We start from the raw sequence: 14704 nt of genomic DNA, 5'->3' as shown, positions 1-14704 counted from the left end.
AGTTATTCGCCTTCACCCAACATGCAATGAGTCAGTCTACTCACCTGATAAGGTATCACAGCTCAACTGATCACTCCCACAAGGCCGAGACTTAAGGTGGCCACACACGTGGCAATCTGACGATCTTTCGTGCGACTGATGGTCGCACGAAAGATCGTCAGATCCGCCACTAACCTTCAGGGCTGAAACAGGCAGATAAGGAGGTAGAAACAATAGGATTTCTACCTCCTTCTGCCGATTCAGCGCTGAAGGCAGATTTTGGTCAGGCGCCTTCTATGGCGCCCGATCAAAATCTTTTAACCGGGCCGATCGGCGAGTCGACCGATATCAGCAACTTCCTGCGATATCGGTCGACTCGCCGACTTGCCATACACGCACCGAATATCGTACGAAACGAGGTTTCGTACAATATTATCAGTGCGTGTATGGCCAGCTTTAAACCAGGCTCCTTAATGACTTGCCAAGTTCATCATACAAAAGATGATAAAAAGTACATATAGTGTAATATATTTATTCAAAGAATAAAAATCATAGCATACAGGCTACTCTCAAGCTTTCTGTTGGTATCATGCATATAAAGATCAAAAGCTCCAGGAGTTTTGCATGGTAGACTCCAAACTTCCTCAGGAACAAATGGCACTTGTTATGCAAAAACACACTTGTGTAAGAGCTCTAAGAAAATAAACATGCACTTATTTATTAAGAGCATTTGGATTTAATCAGCCCTTAGCTTGTAAAGAAAATTATCTTATTTGGCCTTCAAGCTGGGCCCTTGCCAGCCTTGCCCCTGTCTGCCTTGTGAAATAGCTCTAGTTTCTATAAAGGTCGTACTGGCTCTCAGCTTGCAGTTTTAGCCACAAGTTACTTAAGGTGGCCATACACAGGCAGATTTAATCTGCCAATTAGAACCCTTTAGACCAGTTTGGAAGATAATATTCCCATGTAAGGGGCCCTTCAACAGGGCTACCCAACCGATATCTGGCTGAAAATAAGGCAGATGTCAATCAGACAGGTTTGAAATTTAGTAAAGGCAAATTAAACAGAAATAGACCAATAGTACTAGTGCTCAGCAGTACAAACATAATGGCAATGCATTCATTTACAGAGGGCCCTGAGCCATCTTCTGGCAGTGTCAGGCTCATATGCAGCACCTGGGGCGTTGAATAGCTATTGATCAAAGTTAGCACTAGAATGTCTCTGCTGGTAATTTTTTACCCCCTTAAAAAGTGGTAGTACAACTAGAAAACACACTGTGCTGTGGGCAACATCACTGGTAATATTTGCCTCCAATGATAATAAATACACCCCTAACAGTTATGTACCTATTATATTTAGCTATTATCTTATATTTAGCTATTATCTTACCCTCTCTAATGCTATAGAGACAAGATTAGAGCCATATACATTTACAGAAGTACTACATGCATTGTGTATTACATTAGACACAAATCCACAAGTGTCATTATTTATACAGTTAGCAAGGCAAAGTTAAAAAAAAACCAAAACAAAACAATTGTTTGTCAGTCACCAAATGCCAGAGGGTCTGCTGCAAGACGCCACACACTGGTGGGGGGTTGTTTGGCCCTTTGTGTACTTGAAATGCCAGGGCCTATTTTGAATCTCAATCTTGACCGGTTTCACATATGTGAAACCATAAATTACTGTGCATCCCATTAAAATCTGACTGTAACTGTCAATGGACTGGAGTTCTTTGTATTTATAGCTGGTTTCACAGTATGTTGGCGCCTCTTAGTGGTGAAATAGCTAACACAGAGTCTAAGGAGCAGATGAAGTAGATCATATAATTAGATATCACAGCCTACATTGCTAAGACATTTTATGCTAACAAACTCCATTGGGCATCCTTGTCACCCACCAGAGACACCCAATCAGCCTGTTATTGTTTAGTATCAGAAAGCAAAACAGGGAGAGGGATCGGTCAGGCTGGGAGATCTGGCCTCTATTGCTAAATGGAGGCTAAATGACTGGGGGTGCACCCCTGTGATTGTAATCGCTTACTTGAAACCCCTGCGCCGGTGATCCTATTAGAAGAAAACTGCTCAGATTAGTGATCCTCTTTCTTCCTTCTCCTTTTGATGAGATCCCAGGGGCCCACGCATGCGCAATTGAATAAAAAGTCAGCTTTTTTTGTTAAACTTCAACTTTTCACTCCACTGCGCATCCACGAAGACTGAAGAAGGAAGAGGATCGCTTTGTCACATACACCCCAGCCGGGGCAGTTCTCGCCTAACAGGAGTGCCAGCCAGGGCTTTCAGGTAGGTGATTACAATCAGTGGGGGGGGGGGTGCCTAAGATTTTGGCACACCCCAGTGATTGTAACTTTCTGTCATATTTAATATAATATGAGACTCAACAAACAGAACGCCTACAAGAGGGCTTGCTCTCTATCTATAGCAATGTCACAGTTCCCGTTGGTAGACTTTTTTTTTTTTAAGTTTATTATTTCCAAAAGTTCTCTATAAGGAAAAAGAAAAAAAATCAAAATTCAAATAATTATAAGTAAGAATAAAAAATGTTGTAATAATATGACTACTTCTGGAACAAGCATAATATCCAAGGTTATTATGATCTTACAGTTACATTCACACATTTGTCTGGATTGGCCTAGGAAAAGTCCTGACCTTAAAAGGGGACCTGCCACCCAAGGAAATAAATCCAAATCTTTCTCTGTCATGTTAGTTGAGCAAAATAAACATTCTAAGTATTTCCTTCAGTCTTGGAAGTCACAATTACAGCAAGCATGCAGGCACCACTTTGTGGACAGTTATTGAGGAAAGTTTTGAACAACCCCACAATCTTGTTATTGTGCCATCTAGGTGACACCTAAGAAGTGCTGGATGGAAAATAAAAATAATTTTAATTAAAAATCTGACCTGTCAGTCATATATTGCCTGCCCCGCCTCTGTGGCTCATAGAGGGGTTGAACTTGATGGATTTTGGTCTTTTTTCAATACAATTTAACTATGTAACTCTTATCTTAAAAGTTTTTTTTCATCTCTTTGCAAAAAAATGTATTTCTCCTGCATCTCTACCATAGGAAACAGGCAACAGCCTTTACTAGCAAGAATGATTTGTTTTGCCTATGCCCCTGGGCAGCAGACTACAGCTTCCTGGTGCACATACAGAGCCAATAGATGTAACTACCCTTTAATTTGGTGGAATTTAGTGTGTAGTGTGCAGGAAAGGGACACCTCCTCCTATAAATAGTACAGCTGCTTGTATTATTCACATTTATATTAAAGGGTAAGTCACGCTTTGGCTCCATCTGCTGTGATACTGACCTTGGACTAGAATGGGAAAAGGCAGGTTCCAAAGTGGAACCAGTGGGGGGGTTCAAATAAAACAACGGGTACACAAGAGTGACACAAGTGCCCTATGTGTTTGTATGACCTTAGGCACTTAATGAGGAGAATGTGCTGTATATGTACATAATACTAGTTCCCCATATAGAGCCGAGTGACTGAGCGCAGTGTTGCTGCTCCTGTGGGGCACTACTTACCTAACGTGTCGGACATTGGGCTCAAAGGGACAGAATTGCACAGAGATGGACTTCACTGGCTTTAGCAGCAGCTCCGAAGCACAGAGAAGGGAGGTGGCGACTCCTACCACTGAAAGCTGGCTTCTTATATACTGGATATTACAAGCAGTAAGTTGCAAGGATAGATCACCAGGTAAAGCCAGATGAAAATACTCTATCAACAGATACAAACCTTAAATGTATAGAAAAAAAAATCACTTGATAAAAACATGAAACATATTTCTTTCCTAGACATTCTTGTCACTATGGCTAGATTACTAATACAGTAATATTTTCATATATCTGTAGCTGTGTTTTTAGTTATGGAGTGCCTTCTCAAATGGGGCTTAAACTAAAAGAAAATCACTGGTTTAAGTCTGTCAGTGCAGTTACTGTGATTTTTGGAATGACAAACCTATAACAGGTTTTATTTTTTGAAAGTTAGGCTGATGCCACACGTGGCGTTTTTACGCTGCATTTTTTCTCAGCCTAAAAACGCCGCACAAGCCACACAGCCCCTGACTATGGCGTTTTTCAGCCTAGTACTGGTGACGTAGCAAATCCCGTTTCCATGGCGCTAATAGTGCAAAATAGTAAAAAACGCTGCGTATTTCAGCTAGGCCTGGCAGCTGCCTTTGTGTATACATAGGAAGAGCTTGCTGTGCAAATACTGGCGTATTTCAGCCAACACTTGAAAAATCCGTGCTAAGGCGTTTTCTAGCGTATTTCCGCATTGTGTGGTTTGCTTCGAGTCTTTTCAAGTTATTTCTATGGATGATGATATCGGGCGTTTTTCATCCGCTGAGAGAATTAGAAAATACGCAGCGTAAAAACGCCACGTGTGGCATCAGCCTAAATTTAGTTCTCCAGAGACTTAGATAGCAATTTACAGTTTGACTGAGACACTTCTCAAACAAGATTTGTGTTACATTTATGGATAGATTTCAATAGACAGCTAGAAGGTATGAAACTCTACTAGAGCAAGGTTACAATGTTCTCTGTGTGTTCATTTGTGCACACACAAGTTTTGTGCCCATTACACACATCAAATGCTGCCCACACAAAATAATGCTCATGTGACCAAAGAGGGATTACAGGAAACACCTCGTTAGGATGCATTTGGGAATGGTTCTAATAAAGAAAGAATTTGCATAGCCAAAGAACTATTCAATGTCCCCAGCCCTTAGGGCTCTGGCACACGGGGAGATTAGTCGCCCGCGACAAATCTCCCTGTTCGCGGGCGACTAATCACCCCGGCAAATCGCTGAAAATGCCTCCCGAGGCAACTTCGCAGCGTGTACCATCCCACCAGCGACTTACATGTTCGCCGGTGGGATGGTAGTTCGGGGAGATAAGTCGCCTGTGACAAGGGAGATTTGTCGCGGGCGACTAATCTCCCCGTGTGCCAGAGCCCTTAGAGTCTTCGCAAATTCAGATTCTCCTGGAAAAAAACTGGTATGTTTTTAGGGTACAGCCCTGTAACTCTATGTCATGTGAATTAGTACTGCGATAAATTGACATGCTGGTAAATGAGTGCCTAATTCTCACTGATTGAATCAGAATTTTTTTTTCCATTTGTAGACACTGTTGCACATTTTGTATGCTAGGTCAGTGCTTTGATCGTTTTTAATATATACTGGATTTTAATTAAATACTCGACCTCTTCCATCTGGCAATATGCTACCCAATCAATTTGCACACAAAGTTAATTACTGCCAATCTGCCCATAGAAGATTTCACTATTAATATGGATCAGCAATATCCAAAGTGAAACAGAGCACCTCATCTGCCAAACAATTCCTCAGCAAATATTATCCAGACACTGAATCCCAGCGTATGTACTGTACAAGCTTGGGTTCCAGTCACTAGGCAAATTCATTAGGCAGCATAACTAAGCTAATCACACTTGTATATCCCCCATGTACATGAATAGTGTCCAGTACTATGAAATGGCACAATCTCATTGGTCAAATGGGCAAGCTTTTAAGTTTGGGGTAAACACATGGCACATTGAGGGTAATTTGTGTTGGTCCTATATATTGGTTTGCGATTGTAGGCAGGGGACTGAAGTTTTACAAACAAAAAGTTGTGATTTACCTCCTCCCAGATGAGAGGACAGTTCCCAAATAACTATATGGCCAGAAACCTCCATTAATTTCATGCTTCCTTCTCTTATCTCTTTTTTTTTATTTTTTTCTTTGCTTGGTCCATATTTTTCTTGGTTTTAGTTTATCTCTTTTGGTTTCTTCCCTTTCCTTTGTACTTCTGTTATTCCGCCACCATTCCCCTATTTCTTGGGCCATACAATTATTGTTCTACCTGGTTAACTGTACCATTTTAAAGCCCTTCTCTCCTCCTTTTCTCCCCCCCAATACCAATTGTCCACAGTCCAGGCTGTATCATCATTGTATAGGTTGTATCATTATTGGCCCAAACTATTGGGCCTAAATTGAGCTAAACAGCTGGTTATTCTAACACTTGTCCCATGCATGGCCAGAAATGAACAGGTTTGGAGTATAAAAACCTAACAGAGCCCCAGAACTACAGATTATCTGGGATTGTAATAGAGCAGTGCAAAGTGGTAGTGAGATAGAGGGGGTGGAGTGAGAAACTGGGGGTGAATGAGTGCTTGGGCCCCTGGATTTCTAATTACTGGGATAAAGCCTAGGCAAAAAAAGTGTTAACTAAATCCTAAAAGACTTTCAGAATTTTTCTTATGAATTTTCTTTTTTGTCTCTCAATTATTAAATTATATATTATTTATTATATTATTTATCACTCGCATGAATATTTAATCTTGCTAGTTAATATTTAATCATGTTTTTGCCAATCTTGAATTAGAGTTTTAAAGTGTTGATTGGCCAAATGGAATCATGTCCCATTAGAGCTTTTGGCTGGTCAGCAGATATATATATATATATATATATATATTTTTTTTTTTTTTTTTTTTTTTAAATAATGACCTTTTAGGGGGCTCTATTACCAGAGCTGTGGAGTTGGAGTCCTGGAGACATAAGGAATTTTCTAGTACCTGGATTCTGAGTCAGCAAAAATGTACCAGCTCTGACTCTGACTCCTAATAAATTTAAATTACTATATGTTACAATGTCCTTTTTCACAGATAATAGTCATAATGAAGTAGTTTTCTGCTGTAAGAATAAAGCCCAGTGAGAAGTTATTTCACTAGTGTGAAGTCCAGCTGAGCTATTATAACCTTATTGTTTTCATTTTTCATCTTTTGTTTAAACTTTGGGTTTCAAGAATGTTTGTAGTTTCTATAATAAATAAAATAAAAAGCCACAGTGGCATAGGCATAGTTATAGATTTAGACCCAAACTTGAACAGTATCCTCATTTAGTGTCGGACTGGGACCCCAGGGGCCCACCAGAAAACCTTTGACCATAGGCCCACTCTCCAAACTATTTTTCCTCCTTTCCTCACCCAACCTCTTTATTCTTCAAGTCCCTTTTATTTACATGCTAGCATCTATTCTTCCATCTATTTCTCCTCTTTGTTTCCATTCAGAAATAGGGAATGACCATGAAGCAGGCCAAATGGTCAGGAGCAGGAGGGCCCACTGACACCTGGGCCCACCGGGAGTCCGACACTGTCCTCATTCATGTTGGCAGTGACAGGCATGGATGGTCAATAGGGTAGTGCATCAGCTTCCTAGCCAGTAGTTCTTTGGTTTGTTCCTAAAAGCAGACACCATCTTCATATATAGTAGCTTTAATATTGTTGAGTTTCGGCAGTAATTAAACACCTTGTTTGTTGTGTCCTTTCAATCAACATGGAAAATACATTAGTATATTAAAACAGGAGGATTTATGTACCGACTCCACAGCCCTGTCTCTTAAGCTGGCAATACACGGGGCGATTCTAGCTGCCGATATCGGCTCTTTAGACCAATTCAGCAGCTTATCACCCGTGTACGGGCACAAACGACGGGCCTGCGCGACCATCATCTGCCCTAAAATCGGGCAGATCTCGATTGGGCAGGTTTGATTTTCCCCGTCAGATTGGGGACTGCATTGGCTCGTTGATGCAGTCCCTGAATCAGATTCTGCAATCTACAGATAAATTCTTCTGCTAAAATCCTTTATTATTGTGGGAAGGCATTGTACCTGCAGACCTCATGGTTAGTGATAGAAAAAAGGGAGCCACACTGCACTACTACATCTGTGTAGCTACCAAGCAAAGATGGAAGCAGCGGCGGGCAGGCGGCTAGGGAAGTTCAGGTGGTGCAGGCTTCAGGTGGGCTCTCTAACGTGGTGGGCGGGGAGGCGAGCGACTTGGGCCAGTTCTGGAGAGAGTATGAGAGAGATAAAAGTGAAAAATGATTAAATGAAAGGAAACACAGGAACAGAGGGGACTACAAGGAGAGAACAAATTAAAGATTCATAAGAAGAAAGTGAAGTGGACTAGTGGATGTAGCTGTGGTGAAGGACAGAAAATGGGAAGGGGCAATATTAAAAAAAGGCAATTTAAAGAAAATTAGGTAGGCTGTAGATAGCAGACCATAAGAGGAAAATGGAAAAGAATGGGGACATCAGAAGTAAATGTGCAGGATTTGGGGCATCTATCAATCTAAGCCTAAATGGCCTTTTTGCAGTGCTGCTTTATTAAGTAGGCAAATGGGCATTTTTGCAGGTCCCACCAAGACCCTCATTCCTGTCACCTACTAAATAAATTAAGCATCACCCATTAATTAATGACTGAGCCCTCATATTAATCAGCTCTAGAACTGTGTGTGTGAGGGCAGTTCGTTTAGGGCTCTGGCACACGAGGAGATTTGTCGCCTGCGTTTTTTCCCCCTGGAGCTTTGGCGACAAGTCGCCACGACAATACCCACGAAGAGATTTCATGCGAGTTGAGCTCCAGGCGATCTGCTATCCATGGTACACTCAACAGTTAGCCCCCCCTCATGTTTACTCAAGTCGCTCAGAAAAGGGTCTGTGTGCGATTTGAAACAGCAGGCGATTTGAAGTAGCCTGGTATGTTTTGACGCTGGCGATTTCCATTGATTTAGCATTGGCGTCTTGTCGCCAAATCGCTCTTTTAAAAATCGCCGGCGACAAATCTCCTCGTGTGCCAGAGCCCTTATAAGTGTGGGGATTGATTACAGGGGCCCATTAATGGCAATGACCCACCATTTGTTGACACAGCTTGCCTAAAAAACATAAAGACAAAATCGCACATCTAGACATGATGATGAATATTATTTATTTGCACAAGGATAACGCTACGGCCGAAAGTCACAGTTTAATAAGCGTCCCATAAAATGCAGAAGGTGAAGCCCAAATTCAGTTCATATAAAAAGTTACTAGCAATAAACATTAAACAAGATTTTAAAAAAAATGTCCCACCCCCCTGCAGTAAAATAAAGGAGTGACTGAGGTGCTGTGCAGCACCGAATGCAGAACATAGCACAGCGTATTACTAGCACCGGCCCCTCCCGTCTGTCAATATTTAGTAGGCCTGAGCGGCCATGTGACTGGGGGGGGGGCACAGAGGCGGCTGCTGATTGGCTCCTCCCCTGTAGCAGTGAGGCAGGTGCCGTGTCGGACACATGGGTACAGGAGCAGCCTGTGGGGGATGCAGAGGCTGCTGGCGGCTCCGTGTGCTGGGGGGACCGGAGCCCCTCACATCTCTCCGGGCCGTGCAGGACTGAGCAGCGGAGAGCCGGTGAGATCCCTCTGGGGTTTGGGAATGGCACTGCGGGAAGTGGGCTCTCTAGGAACGCGAAAGGGCTCTGGCTTTTATGCCCCCCTAGTTCCAGGGCTTATCCCTAGATGTGCGCTAATGGCTTGCTAGCAGTCATACCCCTCAGTGTTATTGGCTGTGCGCATTATTGCGCTGTTACTGTGAGGGGCCCTCCAGCTGCTCAGCCCCCCGGTTGGACAGAGCTTTGTGTATAATTAGTGAGCAGTAGGAGTTAATGAAGCAATCTGTGGTACCTAACAGGTAGTTTGGATACTTGGGAAATTGGTGCAATAATGGCTGTACATGTAACTATCTGTTTGGCTAGCAATAAATGGGGTTAATGAGTGCTTCCATTTTATAAACAGAATCACTTTGCTGCGGGTTGTGTTTCAGTCACAGCCCCTTCCCCTTGTTAGCAATGACTTGCACTGTGACTGGGGATACTTTATAGTGTTGCCAATCAGAAAATTGACACTTTGTAATTGTGGTTTTATGGGAATTTTCACTGGGAACTAATTAGTATGTCTCATGTATTTACATCATTTATTTACTCTAATTCATCAGTTAAAGTGAAAATAGTCCCCTGGCCCCTCACACAGCTCTTCTTATTGGCTACAGATTCCATATTCTCAGTGCCATTCCCCACACTGCATCTCTCCAGCCAGCTCTGCAAGGCTTTAGTGTGGGCTGACTAAAACCAAAGGAACTAGCACCTTGGGGGAGGGAATCCATAAAACAGGTGGGAATTTACTCAGGAGGGGTCTCCCATAGCAACCAGTCGCAATTGTCACTTTCATTAACTACAGCTGAGTGATTAGAGCAATGTGCTAATTAGTTAATATGGGTTTCTACCCCAAAGTAAAGCTACACTCTTGTTATGAATTCACCCTCTGGTGTTTTGCTTCCCCAGCCGTGTTGCAATTGTGCAAACTGATTGAAAAGTATTGGTGTCTCTGGGGATCCCAAAGATTCCTTTGTAATCCGACCTGTTTGATTTGCAGTGACAGAGATTCCAGCCTCATCCCTGTTATCAGAGAAATAATGGTCCAGCCCTTGTATGTGACATTGCCTTCTATTTCATGCCAGCATAATGTGGAATAATGTCTTCAAAAACCATATCCAAAACTGGATCACTTTCCCCTTAATGATTTGAGATAAGTTGGCATCTCTGTATTAGTCACACACTCTTAATGCCTCCCTAGTGGTGTTAAAACTCAAGGACAGCCTTGGCCTGCTCCATCCAGGGGTGATTGCCTCAGGCTGGCACATAGTGTGCAGCTTTCACAATGCCACCCCCTCAACACCCACCCCCCATGCACATAACTAGCACCTTGCCTCATGGCGGAAGCACCCCCGATTATTCCTATATGCTTGGTGTGGTCTATGACCCTGTGTTTAAAAAAGGTTGGGACACTGTGTAAGACCACATTATGTGTCCATACGTGCTGCTTCTTAGTTGTAGAACTGCAGTACAAATCACTGAAGATGAATAGGGTAATTGGCAATGGTCCTTCTAGGCTGTACAACACATACAAGTCATGATACCTGCTTACACACACTCACACCCTAGAGCTGTGTGGTTTTTAACAACACTGCTTGGCTTTCCCTAATGCCTGGCACTAACTAAACTAAAAATGTACCCTGTTAAAGTGGGCTGCATTAGTGGCATCCCTGCAGTGTTATTTACCTCTTAGCCGTTTGCAATATAACTCCTGCTGCATGATGTATTATACTTGGAATATTATTTCTCTACGAAAAGAGAGATTTGCAAAGTATTTTACTTGTAAACATTAGCTGGATTGAATTGGGTAGGTGTGCGTTGAATATGAGACTTCTCACCAGGGGCTGGCCCCTCCCGGCTGTGAATATTCAGTAGGCCCGGCCTGCCATGTGAGGAGGGGAGGGGGCAGAGAAGTGTCAGCGAGTGGCAGATTGGATCCTTCCCCTGTTAGCAGTGAGTGCAGTAGGCAGGTGCCGTGTTGGCCACATGGGCATCAAGATAAGCAGAGGAGGCTGCAGGCTCAGGGTGCTGGAAGAACTGAATCCCCATCATATTGCTTGTGATATTTCAATCCGGGTGTTGTGATTCTTGTCTCTAAGCAGAACTGAGCAGCTGGAGGTGCAGAATCCGGTGAGATCTCTCTGTGTGTGCTGGGGTTTGGGAATGGCACTGCAGTACTACAGTAATGTACTCTCTAGGAACAGAGGGAGAGTGCTAAGGGGTAGCTGTGTTTATATATTTATGTCTGTTCTTTGATGTAGTAGCCCACTCCCTAAACCCATCATCTTCCTTTTAACATTCACCCTTATGAAAAATACTTCCTGTAGTTCTGAATGCTGTGAAGCCTGATATCAGTTCCATAGGAAACTGCAGATAGATCATTTATAGGCAGCTGCAGATAAATGAGTGTAGCCCTGCACAATGCCTCTTACATAAGTGTGCCTATTGGAGAGTATGCTTACAGAACTGCAATGTTATTGGCTCAGGGCATCATTACATATAGAGCACCCATCACACTATGTAGTTCAGGATTTCTTAACCTTTTTCAGATGGTTAAATGTGGGAATCACCTACACCTCAAGATTTGGTTATGTGTTTTTTATAATAGAAGGAAACCTCACCTTAATTAAATAGCATGGGGACCCAGTTTTTGGTTCTGTAATTTGCTGTCTGTCTGACTGCTGCTGGCCATGCCAAGCTGTTGGATTGAGGGAGATGGATAGTTAATGAGTAATGTAAGTATTTTAGTTCATGAGTCAGCCGCTCACTAGAGCATCTGTGAGTGTTTCAGTGAGCTAATAAAAATGCAAGCTGCTTGTCAAATGAGTCAGATAATGTATGTAACTGTCAGCTCATCGTGTAATTAATGCGAGTGAGTAGTTCTACAGTTAGAACATAGGTCACGAGTATATAGACCTACATCTTATGTCTTATTTCCAGTCCCTCTGCCATGTCCTGGGATTAGACAGAACAGACTAGATGAGATAGGGTGGCAAAGAGTGAAGAAAGAGTAATGTGGCACGTGCCTAGCTACTACACTTCACAAATTTGTGCCTGCCAGAGTCTCCTTTTTCTACTCTGATTGATTATGATTGTGTGCCCAGTGTCTCATTTGGCTGATAATAAATTGTATTCCTTTTACACCATGAACTAACTGATATTCATGGTTGTCTGAATTGTGTGACTGCAGACTGATATCGCAGTATCGGTGAATCCCATAGCAAATCTCTGCCCTTTTCCTTTGTCTGAAGATGTGTTAGAGGCGCTGCTGAGTAAAGCACTGAGGGGTGCAATATACAGAGGTTTGCCTGTATTTTACCCCTCTGGTTGTACCCACAGTGCACTTTATTTATTTAATAAGTATTCCAGCATGAGAGAAAGTGTTAGAATGGTATCATGTATGGAGCTGGGCTAAGGGTGTGGCCACTGTAAATGTAAAATATTCTATAACTCTAAGCTATTAATTTTACTTGTTATTATTTATGTCTTATGCATTGACATCGAAAATGTTTTATAGTGTAGTGTAGTCATAGTTTAGTATGCATCAAGAACTAATTCTGGCATATCCAGTCAGATAAGTGATTACTTCATGCCGTGTCCCCTAGAGGGCAGTTTTGACAGACTGTTATGCAGTTCCTTTGGATCTCTCTGTGTTTCTGGGCTCTCCAGCCTGCTAAAGCCTCTCACTTTTGGGTTGTTTGGGCTTATGCTCTTATGTAAGTTCCACTGTGCATGGAGAGTTATAAATTGTGTAGGCAATGTATAAATAAAGGCTAATAATATATAAGGGGCAGTGGCATCCACCTGCTATAGTAAGGATATAGGCTTAATTTAAAGCCAATTCTGAGACTGCCAAGGAAAGATACTTTGTATCTTATCTTGTATCATTATCTTAGTATCATAGCTGGCTGATCAGGGGCAAGAAAATATGTTCTACTACAAGCAGAAGTTAAGCAAGATGACTGCAAACTGATATTATTAGACTGAATGCAAATAGATATTATTAGCACAGATCATTTTGTTACATAATATTTCCCAAATCTTCTCTTTCGGCACAGCAGATGCAGTGAAGGGAAAGTATATTACTGACTCTCAGGCAGTGCAAGCACAGTGAAGGTTATGACTATTATCCTTCCTAGACGTCTGGGGGGGATTGATCCTGTTTAAGAACTATAGAATCAAGGACATATTGCCCTCCTTTTGCTGTCTTAACTTTCAGTCTACAAGATGCCAGAATGCTATTACCAAGCACCATGAGCTACACACAGATTGGGTATTTGAGGCACAGAAATTTGTCACTGCATTCTCACTGCCATGTGCTCTGGGACAATAAACATACTACAGAACTATATTATGCTGCTATATTTTGTATTTAGTATGCACATGGCTGTGATTTTCAGTGGTATCACCACCCAATTAGGATTTATAAAGAAGTAGCCAGGCCTATGCATGTTTGTGCTAATTTTTGTAAGGGGTCATGCTCTCCAACATTTTTAGTACATGCAGTGTTGTGCCAATCAATGGCAGAACTTTACTAATGAATCCCTGTGCTGACAGGACTAGCAGTAGCTTTCCCCCTACTACGAATTTCTGAGAATTCTTGCAGTCATTTGTTAAACAACTTGTAATTTTTTATTTGGAAAGCAGAACACTCATACCAGTCTTTAAGTAGATGCCAGGTTAATGTTCTTCTGTTCAGATCATTGGTAGTAGAGTCGCTGGGCTCACATTCCCATTGTGCGGTGTGAATCTAGAGTCATTATCTTGAATATTTCATGGCTGCTCTTTCCGCTAGCGCAGCCAGAAACATCACGCACTTTTATTTCACTCATTCTGGTTTTTTTTAATGCATCTGTGGCTGTAATTACCTTTAGGGGAAAGGCATCACAGTTATCTACCCATTAGCTCTTCCTACCCTGACCGTGGAACATTCTTATTGTTTTAATGTACTAACTACACAATAGTCACCTTTGATACAGCAGCCCTATAGACTCTGCGCTTCATCCTCCCTTACAGATCACAATTTTCTTATGAAATTAGGTCACTGACTTCCCATCTGCCTTGTAACACTAATAGTTGAGCTTATAGAAAGGCAGACTGTTTGGGCAAATGAAGGCCATGGAAGTTTTATGCAACCAATATGTTGTTCTGCATTTATTTAAAGCTGGAGCTACTGAATTGAGAATTTGTTAATTTAATGGACTAGGTATATCATACTGATGTGCCTTGTACAGGGGAATACCAGTGCTGACATTTGTTGTTTATATGTACAAGCTAGGGGGGAAATTAGGCGGTGTTTCTGCTAATGCTATGTCAGAAGTATTCCATTAGTGGCCCTGTTCAGCCAGAACGGGGCCACCCTTGATTGGTGTCATGCTTCACGCAATGCAATGCGTTTCTACCTATTATGTAAAATAGGTGAATACATTTTTATTAGCCCACATTTGCTGAATTTTGTTACT

At 42.1% G+C, this 14704-nt stretch overlaps 1 protein-coding gene across 6 annotated transcripts in view; it reads left to right on the top strand.

Moving 5' to 3' along the window:
* Window positions 1–8997: 8997 nt before the first annotated feature.
* pag1 (phosphoprotein membrane anchor with glycosphingolipid microdomains 1) overlaps window positions 8998–14704 on the top strand; it is an 80919-nt gene continuing 75212 nt past the window's right edge. For 5 of the 6 annotated variants that reach the window (XM_002936621.5, XM_004915161.4, XM_004915163.4 and 2 more), the window contains exon 1: window positions 8998–9223. The gene's annotated coding sequence lies outside the window, so the exon portion shown is untranslated. Of the gene's footprint in view, window positions 9224–11266; window positions 11373–14704 lie in introns of those variants that run through there. The other variant, XM_031903514.1, reaches the window with a different exon arrangement.

This window comes from Xenopus tropicalis, chromosome 6 (assembly GCF_000004195.4).
Source record: "Xenopus tropicalis strain Nigerian chromosome 6, UCB_Xtro_10.0, whole genome shotgun sequence".
NCBI classification, from domain to species: domain Eukaryota; kingdom Metazoa; phylum Chordata; class Amphibia; order Anura; family Pipidae; genus Xenopus; species Xenopus tropicalis.
Note: the sequence above shows the minus strand (reverse complement) of the source record. Positions and strands in the feature narration are given on the sequence as shown.